General features: G+C 36.9%; 1 long non-coding RNA gene across 1 annotated transcript; it reads right to left on the bottom strand.

The window, feature by feature from the left end:
• Positions 1 to 244: 244 nt before the first annotated feature.
• Positions 245 to 9,939, bottom strand: LOC136029289 (uncharacterized). Its single transcript, XR_010618009.1, has 3 exons — positions 9,849 to 9,939; positions 7,898 to 8,103; positions 245 to 529 (listed from the first exon to the last, which is right to left on the bottom strand). It is a non-coding gene; the product is annotated as an uncharacterized LOC136029289 (long non-coding RNA).
• Between the last annotated feature and the right edge of the window lie 1,895 nt (positions 9,940 to 11,834).

Raw genomic sequence — 11,834 nt, 5'->3', positions numbered from 1 at the left:
CTTTGTTTTTGCAAGCTAAGGCATGTACGAGTGAACGATCTTGCTTATGAATTTTACGTCTGGCGCAACTGTCTTTACATATCATAGAACTCTTGCCACACACTATAGTAATTACACATATGTCTTGGAATTTCTAATTTTCTATTACTCTTTAGAATTATTTTTGTTAAAAGTGTTTTTGCAAGACATTGAAATACGACTAACCTAACCTCAATCTGCTGAATAAATACCAAAAAGACAAAAATAAATTATACATGTTTGCTTTAATATATAAATAACTGCACCACATACTCTTGAAACATATTTACATAAAATAGACCCTTAAACATATTTACATAGGCAATGATCAATAATATTAAAAAAACACTTGGACATCTGAAAACACTTGGACATTTCAAAACACTTAAACATTGAAAAAAGTGCTTGATGTTGCCTCTCCCCGGGAAGAGGGTAGTTGCAAGACGTGGGCCGTTGCGATGGCCGAAAGACACGGCGCCTGCTGCAGTGGGCAAGTGTCGGCTGCGAGGTGCTTGTAAATTTAAAGTATAATATTAAGCAGTTTTTAAAACAACTATTCCGTCTTGCGCAAATAATAAAATATTACCTATAAAATACACTATAAAACACACTGCTGTGTTTTCTTTTCTTTTTGAATAAATAAATAAATAAAATAATAAAAGTAGGATAGTTGCCGTTTGGTAGTACTCTGACACTTTCCGCGCGCACATAGACTTTGTCGGATATGGCTGACATGGCATTTTTCTCAACTATTACTGTGTATTTTTTTTTTGTATTTTAAAGAGCGAACAACCATGATCATCACTTGTTGAATTAAATTAGTGTCTACACAGTTTCTATAAACACTCATGTCAAAATTTTCTGTACATAGTGTAAAGGCATCCCTTTGCAGACTTTTAAATATCCTCATTGCGCGTTTGCACACAGTACACCTTTGGACCTGCATGCACATCATTGGATATCAAGTTGCTCCCTGTCTTGGATTTAAAAATAACAATATATTTAGGGCCTGGCACTTTACTAGCTCCGGCCAGTTTGTCTAGTCCATTTGAGAGCTAATATGCTCACCATTTTCCACAGCGCCTAACAAATTTTCTGTTTTAACTTTTAACAGGAGTGAATCAGTGTTTCAATAATACACTTGAACTTTTCCCTGCCCCAGCCATTGGAGCTTAAAAACATTGTAATACAATTTTAACATGAGCTTCTTGGAAATTCCTAAAATTGCGATACCAGCAGCAATATTTTTTTAACTAAATTTAATTGTTTCTTCGCAAAACGACCATATTGGAGTTTATGATCGTGAACGATCTGAAATTCAGATCGGCAATGATTTGGACTTATTCTTTTGAATTGGTTACAATATCACAACAAATCATATAGAACACACTCTCTCACATCTTACCGAAGGCTAACTGTCGAATGATATTAATTTTAAGTTTAAATTTTGAACTTAAAATAAGTTAAAAAATACCTTTTCAACCTTCGTTTTGCCTCAGAGCGTTTACTGAAAAGGTGTCAGTAAACGTCTTCATATATGGCTTCTGATCAAATCGGACGGCTCTATACATCTTTTTGACCTAGAAACCGTTGGCCAGCATCCACCGCAAAAGAGCGTGATCTACAACGATATTCCGTTTGGATGAAGGTCGACAATAAGCTTTTGTTTTGAATGTGTTCAGTGCATACCCCCATCCTCTACCGAAGAAATATTATGCAGACTCAATGAGTCCCTAGAGAGTAAGCTGTTTAGGCAAGGGAAAATAAAATCCTTTACCGGGTCATACAGTTCCGTTGATATTTCACCATCAATCTTGAAAAACAATCCTTGTTGTCCATTCTCCTCAACAGTGGAAATGTTAGGGAAAGTTGGATCACAAGGATTATCCAATAAATTTTAATTAACCACACGGCAAAGAGTATTGAGACACTGGTGACGGATAAAGGGAGTTCACACCCAGAAAAACCAAATTCGACAGTACACCGGTGCGTTATCCAGTCGGTTGAGTTTCCAGGATACGATTCCCGTGAAAAACATACACTCCCCTCATCAACCTCTCTAAAGATAAGTGCTGATCAACGTCGGTGATCAGACCTATTTTCGTTTTAATGATTTTTAGAATTAAATCCATCACCAGACGAAGTAAGATTGAAATCCATCACCAGAATGAGGAGTTGAAAAAGAATACCCCAAATCCAACCCAAATTCCTCGTAAATTTTATCCGTGTTTGACAGACAATATCAAACAAACGTCAATACATCATTTGCCAGGTATATTTTAAAGTAATCCTCCCCATTTTTATACCTTAAATTGTCCCACAAACTTATTTTTAGCAAATTCATAGTCGGCAGTGTTGCATTGACGATCGTGAACTGAATTATAAAACACCTTGACGTGCGGCACTTCCTCCTCACGTAGCCTCGAGGTGGAGTTGTAGTACTCATAAGGGTATATGCCCTTTCTAGTCAACTAATTATGAAATTCATCATCTGGAAAGTGCTTGTTAAGGAGGGGTAATTATCAAAATCGTCGCTTTTTTGTACTTGAAACAATTGACTTTCAGATTGGGAGAAAAACTATATGCATCTAAAAACGGATCTTATTCAAGTACGTAATATTTTCAACTGTTTTCCATTAAATTTCAAGAGCAGCAACTTCTGAGATGATTTGGGTATGATGTCATATAAAAAAGATTCATCTACTCATGCGCCATCTACACGTTAACCTTTCTGCAAACGTGCCAGCGCTGATAATATGAATTTCAAATCATAGTTAGAATTTTGCATGTAAACCAATAGAACGTATTGCTGCTCAACGATTGACTTACAAGATTTATATGCCAGTTCACGAAAGTTACTCCCCCCGATAAAATAGGATTGTTTAAATGATAATGGTCGTGGACTGGCGTTTCCCCACTACCTTCAACAAATTTCCCCTCACATACCCAACACATTTCTTTATTTTTAATTGCCAACTCGTCTTCTGGTGATAGAATCATTGGAGAGTTGACATTGCGCAGCCGTGAAATTGACTTATTGGCAGTTTTAATAAGTGCAATCATAACTGCGCCTAAACAATCTTCCCCACCCAATGTCTCAAATACCTCTACCAATTACAGGGTATTAATTGAACCTCTTTGCGCATGGGCATGAGAGATTGCGATGACTTCACGCTCTTTACCACGATTCGAGTTTGATGGATCGTATAAATCCTTGAGTTTGGCTCCGAAATCTAAAGTCACCTTTTCGCTTTACAAGAGCGAATTTTGAAAATTCTTGAAACGCAAGATAGCATTGTCACCCAAAACCGTCTCCTCAGACTGGTACCCATGACGCTTACAGTACCTCAAGTGATGTTTTAATTTTAATTTTGTTTGGATGGCTGATAGACACAGTGGACAATAATGACGTTAAGCGTAACCTTTCCCTTCACTTAAAATCCTACTTATTGTGGAATAGGTAAAAAAAATTGTCAATTGATCAGGTTCACTGGCAGGCTCGTAAAGAAGCCATATCCAGTGTTTCGCCGATTCAATAGACGGAGCCCTCACTGGGTATATTACTCCTTTTTATCTTTAAGTTTACCCTCTTTATATTCTTTATTGTACTGTAACACTTACACACCAATCTTTAAATGTACATTAGCCCTCTCAAAAATGTCCGTACCCTTGAGTGTTACGGGATACTGCCCCTTTAAACAGTTAAAATCCACTTTAGGAAACTCTGGCCCATGCCCACCCCCATGAACTGACAAATCGTTCAAAGGTGTCTAACTAGCATCCTTTTGCAACGGTTCATGGACTGAAATAAGGAATACACACGTGAAGCACTCTAGGCCGGCCCGTCTCAAAACAAATCTGTTGTACACCTTGGCAACTCTTTAAATCTGAATTATATTTTAAAATTTTATTCTTCCCCCTCCCGCCTCTTAAGGCAAATTCCTTTTGAAATTTCTTAACATTAAGTTCTAAATTTTTAAGATGAGTACAACCTGAAACCTGACAAGCTGTCACCACTTATCATTTCCGATGTTTACCTATATGTGGAAGAGGAATTCTATAGAATGGTGGCTTTTTTGTACAGAAAAGTTTTATTACTAAACAAATTCACAAACATTTTTGAGCCATTTTACCCTTAAGACCCTGAAATTTATATTTTACAGGTAGGAAAGGGTACTTTCAACTAGGAAATTGTTCAATTGATGATTGTCACCATAAATTCTAAGAAATTCACTGTGAGTATATCTGCAACATTGAAATTTTTTTTAATAGTGCATGAAAACCACAGCTTTGGTTAATAATCTTGTACTTGCTTTCAATTTTGAATAATATACTTTTTACTTTGCTCAAAAATTTTTTGGATGTGAGGCGTCTAGAATGCATACATTAGGCTAAGAGGATCGAAAAATTCAATATCTTCGCTGTTTGAAAGATGCATAGCCAATGTTTTGTCTTTACAGTTGATGGAGTGCTATTAACGATGGTAAGGGTATCGTAAACCCTTTGAATATGGGCGAAAAATTCCAAGGGTATGGAATAGAATTTGTATTTTAACATATAGGGATCCAAATTGAATACATCGATTATTTGACTTGTGTTCCTGATCTAATAAAACGCTACGATCAGGGATAATTTCCCAATAGGTTTCAAACTGATTTAGCGAGGTTAATTCTATACTCTCCTCCAACAGTTCAGCAAAGGTACAATCTAAACATACTGTTTCCATTCAGGCAATATTCAGACAATCTTGAGTAACGGACAAAGCCAATATCAAGATACCATGGGTTTTCCCAAACATTTCATCGGTTATACTATTTTCAAATAGTTGTGTCTCTCGATCTAAGGATTGAATTGTCAATTCATATAGAGTCCTGTACAATTTATCAAAGGATAAGTTGTAGAGTGGAATTCCGTTTACTTTACAAAAGATGAAAGTCCAAACATTTCAAATTTATGTGGAGAATTTTCCATGATTTTATGGCACTTGAACTTCTTATAAAAGCCGTTGTGTACGGACCGAGCGGTTTGAAATCATTTCCACCATCCCTTAATATCTCAATTTCCAAAGCAATATAACTCATAATGAATACAAGTTGAATCCCGACAAGCTGTCGCCACTTATCGCTTTCGACAGTTACCTATACGCGGAAGAAGAAATCTAAAGTACAATGAGTTTTGGTACATACAAGTTTTATAATAAACAAATTTACAAACATTTTCAAAGCATTTTAATGTTAGGGCATTGAAATTGAGATTATACAGGTATGAAAGGGTAATTCCAACTAGAAAGTCATTCAATCAAGGATTATCACCGGAAATGATATGAAATTCACAGTAAGTATACCTGCGACATCGAAAAATATAACAGTGCATGAAAACCAAAGCTTTTGGCTGATAAATCTTATACTCGCTTCCTTTTTCGAGGATTAGATTTTTCTAATCTTTATTGTGGAATAGGTAAAAAAATTGTCAATTGATCAGGTTCACTGGCAGGCTCGTGAAGAAGCCATATCCAGTGTTTCGCCGATTCAATAGACGGAGCCCTCACTGGGTATATTACTCCTTTTTGTCTTTAAGTTTACCTTCTTTATATTCTTTATTGTACTGTAACACTTACACACCAATCTTTAAATGTACATTAGCCCTCTCAAAAATGTCCGTACCCTTGAGTGTTACGGGATGTTGCCCCTTTAAATAGTTAAAATCTACTTTAGGAAACTCTGGCCCATGCCCATCCTCATGAACTGACAAATCGTCAAAAGGTGTCTAACTAGCATCCTTTTGCAACGGTTTATGGACTGAAATAAGGAATACATACGTGAAGCACTCTAGGCCCGTCTCAAAACAAATCTGTTGTACACCTTGGCAACTCTTTAAATCTGAATTATATTTTTAAATTTTATTCTTCCCCCTCCCGCCTCTTAAGGCAAATTCCTTTTGAAAGTTCTTAACATTAAGTTCTTAATTTTCAATAAATAAAACCACTGAACCGCTTCCCATCCTATTGCAATTTTCCACCCTATTAAAAATAATTCCCATCCACTCTGAGAAAACACCCTCAAAATTGGGTAAGTCCCGAGGAACTGTCTGCATCTCCGTCTGTAGCTTTTGTGAATATACCTCACCAGACTTCTCATTAAGATTTTTTTAGCGATGGATGCTTTTACGCTATCCCTACCTCCCGCCTCCCGAATCTGTTTTTCAAGATGGGCCCGAGCCTTGTCCACATAGAAGTAGGCTATGTCAATTGGATCCGCATGAATACTACCACTTTTTATAGTATTTAAGGGGTCCCCAAACCCAGCTCTGAGGACATAAAAATGCGCAAGGCAGAATCAGCTAAATAAAACTCTGGTAATATAGGGGATGAACCTTCTCCACTTTGCCCTGCCTCCCTCTCATTACTGTCACTTTGTGGGGTGAGACTTTCTCGGCCTCGCTAGTGGTAGTTGTTCAGCCAGTTCATATTCTTTGTCGAGGCCGAAATCCCGCACAAAGGCATCTAAACCAAAGTTGGAGGGAGCTATAATATTTGGGTCCATCCCTACACTAAAACCCCCCTCAGGTTCACTCTCCTCGGCTCGTATATAAATTGTTGCGAAATTGGCTCGGTGGACACAATATATTCTCAATATAGGCCTCTTAAGATAATGGTAAGGTCGGTATGTGGACCTAGAAAAAATAGTAAGAGCTTATTAACCCATTGAAACACTTTTGACTTCATCCAGAAATAGAATTTATATTAGGCTGAAATGAGAATACATTATTAATCTGAAAATTTCTTGAGAGGGCAAAGTGACGTTTCGGATATGTTGAGGGTCTTCTACCAACTAAAGGTGAAATGACCAGAAAATGTTCCATAAATGAAGCCAAATTGATTGTTCAGATATGTTGAGGATCCTCTAGCAACTAAAGGTTTAATGGTTAGAAAGTATTTAAATGGGGCCAAAGTGACATTTTGAATATGGAAAATCCACACTATCAGCTAAGAATTTAAGAGCCAAAAATTATCCCATACATTGGGGGTAAGTTTCCCCCTTACGCTTCAGTTATTACAAAGTTCCCCCATTGAAATTATGAGTCTTAAAAAACTTACGGAGGGAGTTTTAGTGCCCTCTAGTGTATCTCCTATGCTATAAAAATCAGTCAGAAGATCATCAATTAATTGATTAAAATTGTTTCCAGGAATTTGGAAAAAGAATAAAAATTGGTATTCTGTTGACACATTTATGATAATATCCTGAAAGAAAATATATTATTACCCTGAAAAAAGAATATGCATTAGGGTGAAAAAGAATATGCTATTAATAAGGGGACTAGGATCCTCATGTCATTTTCTTAGAAGCAGAGACATGGCCCCCCTTTTAACAATAAAACGCTACTAAAATACTGTTCATGTAATTAGGCTTTCTTTAAAAAACAACAACAAGGGACACAATTTCGAGTTACCCCCAAAAAGCAGGAAAAATGTCCCCAGAAAGCTGGAAAAATATCCCCGGAAAGCACACCCAAGATAACATATCTCTAGGTGAATATAAAAATATCTTATTTTCAAAAACGTAGAGTTAGTCGCTATAAGAATACGTTTCTTCGAACCAGGAATATCCTAGCTATTTTCCCTTTATTAAGGAAAAAAATTGTTATTTTAACTATTTCTTTGGAGGCTAGGGGCTCCTCAAAGCCCTTGAAAACTATTGAGCGGGTCCTAGTATTTTCCCCAGTATTAAGCTGAAAAGAAACCTATTTCTTAGGATGGGCAATACCATCAAACCTCCCTCCAGGGGTAGCGAACAAGTTTCCCAACATCCTTGTTATTTTCCAATGCCTAAAACATTACGTTTTACAAAAAATATCTAAGAGTGTCAGTTACTTTACTTACGCAAGGGCCGGCAACTCCATCTTGCATGCTGCGACTAACTTGTGAAGGACCCTCACGATGCCCTTGTAGAGCAGAAGTGGCCACATTTTCCCAAATTTTGGACAGCAGAATAGCTAGTTTTTCACTTTGTAGGGCGGAGGTGGTTGCATCACCATCGCACGTCTTCGCCTTTTTTTGGGGGAAGGAAGGCATTGCTCAGAATTTTCCTTAAATAGAAATCAAATTTTAGTTTTTCATGAAACAAACGGTTTAAAAATACATCTTATTTTAATCCTTTACGATTTGCTTAAATTGTCAGCTTTATATGCAATATTTAATCTTAGAAGCATTCTTCAAATGGATAAACAAGACAATTCTGAAAAAAAGGTTTTTCAAGGAAAATTAAAGAGAAAGGTTTCAAGTGCTTTTTAAAAAATTTTTTAACATTACATTGCCAGAGAATTTTAGTGATGCAAAAAGTGCCTTGATTCCAGGCCAAGAATTCGAAATCTATGCCACAATGGGGTAACCAATTGAGAATACAGAATTTCACTTGGATGTAAGTACACTCATTTACACTTATTTCATTAAAGGGTGATAAATTTGACTCGTTAATACACCCTACAATGTTTCTGAAAGCAGCCAAGAAAGGGCTAAGTCCTGCAGTTATTCTCACACTTCAGGACATGTATCCTCAACAGCGTTTTTGACTAAGATTACCGTCCGATAAGAATATGCCTCCAGCTGCTCAAAAAAGCTTATTCCGGTTTTAAAAAATGAGCGCCAAGCAGCAGTTTTTTCACCTGATCTATTTAATAACTACGTCCTTGACGCTCAGGATCTATTTTCCTCCTCATTAATTTGATCATCAAGGCATCTGTCACTAATTTGTTATGCTGACGATGTTCTGAATCTTAGTGGCACCCTGTAACGAGTCAGTGATGTTTTTTCTATCCTCCAAGCAGAATTCCTTAAGCTTGGTCTACATTTCAATTCTGCCAAGTCGGAATTAGTCCTTTTTAACAGGAAGAGCGATCTACTAAATTCAGTCAAATTTGGGAATTCTTCGGTTCGCCCAGTCGATCTCCCTATAGATTCATCTATACGCCATACCCGGTACCTCCTTATTGAGCATCTAGCCCGCCCAATTTCCACCTCTTATGCATCAATAATTTCCTCCAAGTGCAGATTCAACCAGCATTTGCTAGCTGTCCTTTTCAATGTAATGGCTCTCCTTCACATTCTGTATATTTCACCCTTTTGGAAACTATTAACCAATATATGTCTGTGTCATGACCTTATATGCAGTGGTTTTTGAATTTGTTGCTGATTCATGGTTTACCTTTATCCGTAAATGCCGTTGTTATGAAAAGAGTTAGTACAGTAATCAGTTTCTTCTTCTTTTTGTGCTTTTCTTTTGATTTTGTGTGTGTGTGTTTTTCCTCTACTTTGTCTTATCACGTTATGTGAATGATGATAGTTTAATAAATGAATAAATTATAAATAAATAAATAAGCCTAGTAGGTGCTTCAAAATACCTTCCTAGAACATAGTTTAGTCGGTAGATCCGTCTCTGAAAGTCTCATTTTCACAACCTAGCCCCTTTTCAGGATAGCAAAAAAGTAGCTAAACTAGAATTTTGGCAGTTCTTGCTGATTTAGGCTACATTGTTAATAAGAGGCAACTTTTTTGAGAAATATGCATAATAAATTGGACAGCCTAGAGACAAAGCCTCACGTTCAGCAAACTTTTAGTCTGTAGCCTAGGGTTACATCTGGTCCTATGTAGGGGGGAGGGGAATCTAAAAATTCAATCAATTTAACCATCAACTTAACGAGAAATACAAATCAACTTTGTATTTTTCGTTGCTAAATTTATCATGGCTAAAAATTCAATCAATTTAAAAATCAACTTAACGAGAAATACAAATCAATTTTGTATAAACACATTAATTTTAACGAGAAATAAGTACGCTTTTTTCCTTGAAATGCTTCACTTGAAAATCGTTCCTTTTCACAATGAATACAAATTGTTTACTGAAGGAATTTGAATGACAATTTAGCAGACAAAGGAAGTAAGAATGAACCTTTATGTAACTGAGTAACGCTGGTTGTTTCCTAGAAACTAATAATTTTGCCCGAGGGGAATATCATTAAAGGTTAGGCAAATATCTTAAGGTTGTTAATTGTATCCCGGTCACAATATGGGAAGTGTTTTGAAAAAGCAGGTCGGGTTAAAAGCGTAGATTTTTCAAGAAAAATTAGATTAATTTATCGATCATGGAGCTACACAATAGCAGTGGGAACAGGGTTTTACTTTTTAATTCCACATAGAGAAATATACTAGCTCCTTTTTGACTATAGTCTTGCCTTTTTGCGAGGGGAGGAGGGTATTCCTAATCCACATAGAGGGTTACATTCATATAAGCAGACATCAAAGCCTTTTTCTAAACTCTAGACTGATAAAGTTTCCCCCCTAGCAGCGGATTATATAGTCCTGAGAACATTAGAAAATAACCCGGTCCCACCAGAAGAATAACAGGCAATTGTATAAAGGGAATCCTTTGCTTCTGAAAAATCAACATAGGACCAGTTAATGCTTCGCTCCTTATTCCTGGAAATAGCGGGAAATTCATTTTTTTGCTGATAAAAACTAAGGCCGCGTGTGTAAAGCAGAAAAATATTGGATTATGATCAGTTTGACCAATATCCCTACTTGGGAGGGCCCTGAAGGTTTTCCCTACAATGTTAGGTTTTTAAACAACAACAAAATTATGATGTAACGCATACGTTTGAACTTTAATTTGGCGGAGCCCTGAAAGGTTTTCCTGGCCCTTGTGGGTATTTTAAACATTTAGCCAAACAACCAAAGAACACATTTGCATAAGTAAACAAGCGAACCGATATTACGTAACAAACACCTGCATCTTTAAGAAAATTAGTAACACCTGCTGGTTGCTAGGGTCCACTTGAACTTGTTGCTAAGGCGCAGCGGCCGAATTTAAATGACACATTTTAACTTAAATCCCCTCCCTACTTATGGTATCTTCTTCAAGGAGCGACTCGTACGCCTGTTTTACCTTTTCAAGGGATTTTAGTAGCATGCCAGTGACATCAAACGCTCTGCTATTCAGTTCCGATGATAATAGGTCAAACAGTTCGTGGTAACGAACTGTAGTAAGGAGCGATCCGATTCAATAGTAACCAAAACTCTAAAAAATTGAATTTTGATATCAATAGCTACATCAAAAGAATCGCATTTTAATGCTGATTTTAAATATATAAGTTTCATCAAGTTTAGTCTTACCCATCAAAAGTTACGAGCCTGGGAAAATTTGCCTTATTTAGGAAAATAGGGGGAAACACCCCCTAAAAGTCGTAGGATCTTAACGAAAATGACACCATCAGATTCAGCGTATCAGAGAACCCTACTGTAGAAGTTTCAAGCTCCTATCTACAAAAATGTGGAATTTTGCATTTTTTGCCAGAAGACAAATCACGGGTGCGTGTTTATTTGTTTGTTTTTTTTTTTTTTTTTTTTTTTTTTTTCCCAGGGGTCATCGTATCGACCAAGTGGTCCTAGAATGTCGCAAGAGGGCTCATTCTAACGGAAATGAAAAGTTCTAGTGCCCTTTTTAAGTGACCAAAAAAATTGGAGGGCATCTAAGCCCCCTCCCACGCTCATTTTTTTCCCAAAGTCAACAGATCAAAATTTTGAGATAGCCATTTTGTTCAGCATAGTCGAAAATCATAATAACTATGTATTTGGGGGTGACCTACTCCTCCACAGTTCCTGGGGGAGGGGCTGCAAGTTACAAACTTCAACCAGTTTTTACATATAATAATGGTTATTGGGAAGTGTACAGACGTTTTCAGGGGGATTTTTTTGGTTTTGGGGGTAGGGTTGAGGGAGGGGGCTATGTGGGAGGATCTTTCCTTGGAGAAATATGCCATGGGGG

Source organism: Artemia franciscana, chromosome 7 (assembly GCF_032884065.1).
Source record: "Artemia franciscana chromosome 7, ASM3288406v1, whole genome shotgun sequence".
Lineage (NCBI taxonomy): Eukaryota > Metazoa > Arthropoda > Branchiopoda > Anostraca > Artemiidae > Artemia > Artemia franciscana.
Note: the sequence above shows the minus strand (reverse complement) of the source record. Positions and strands in the feature narration are given on the sequence as shown.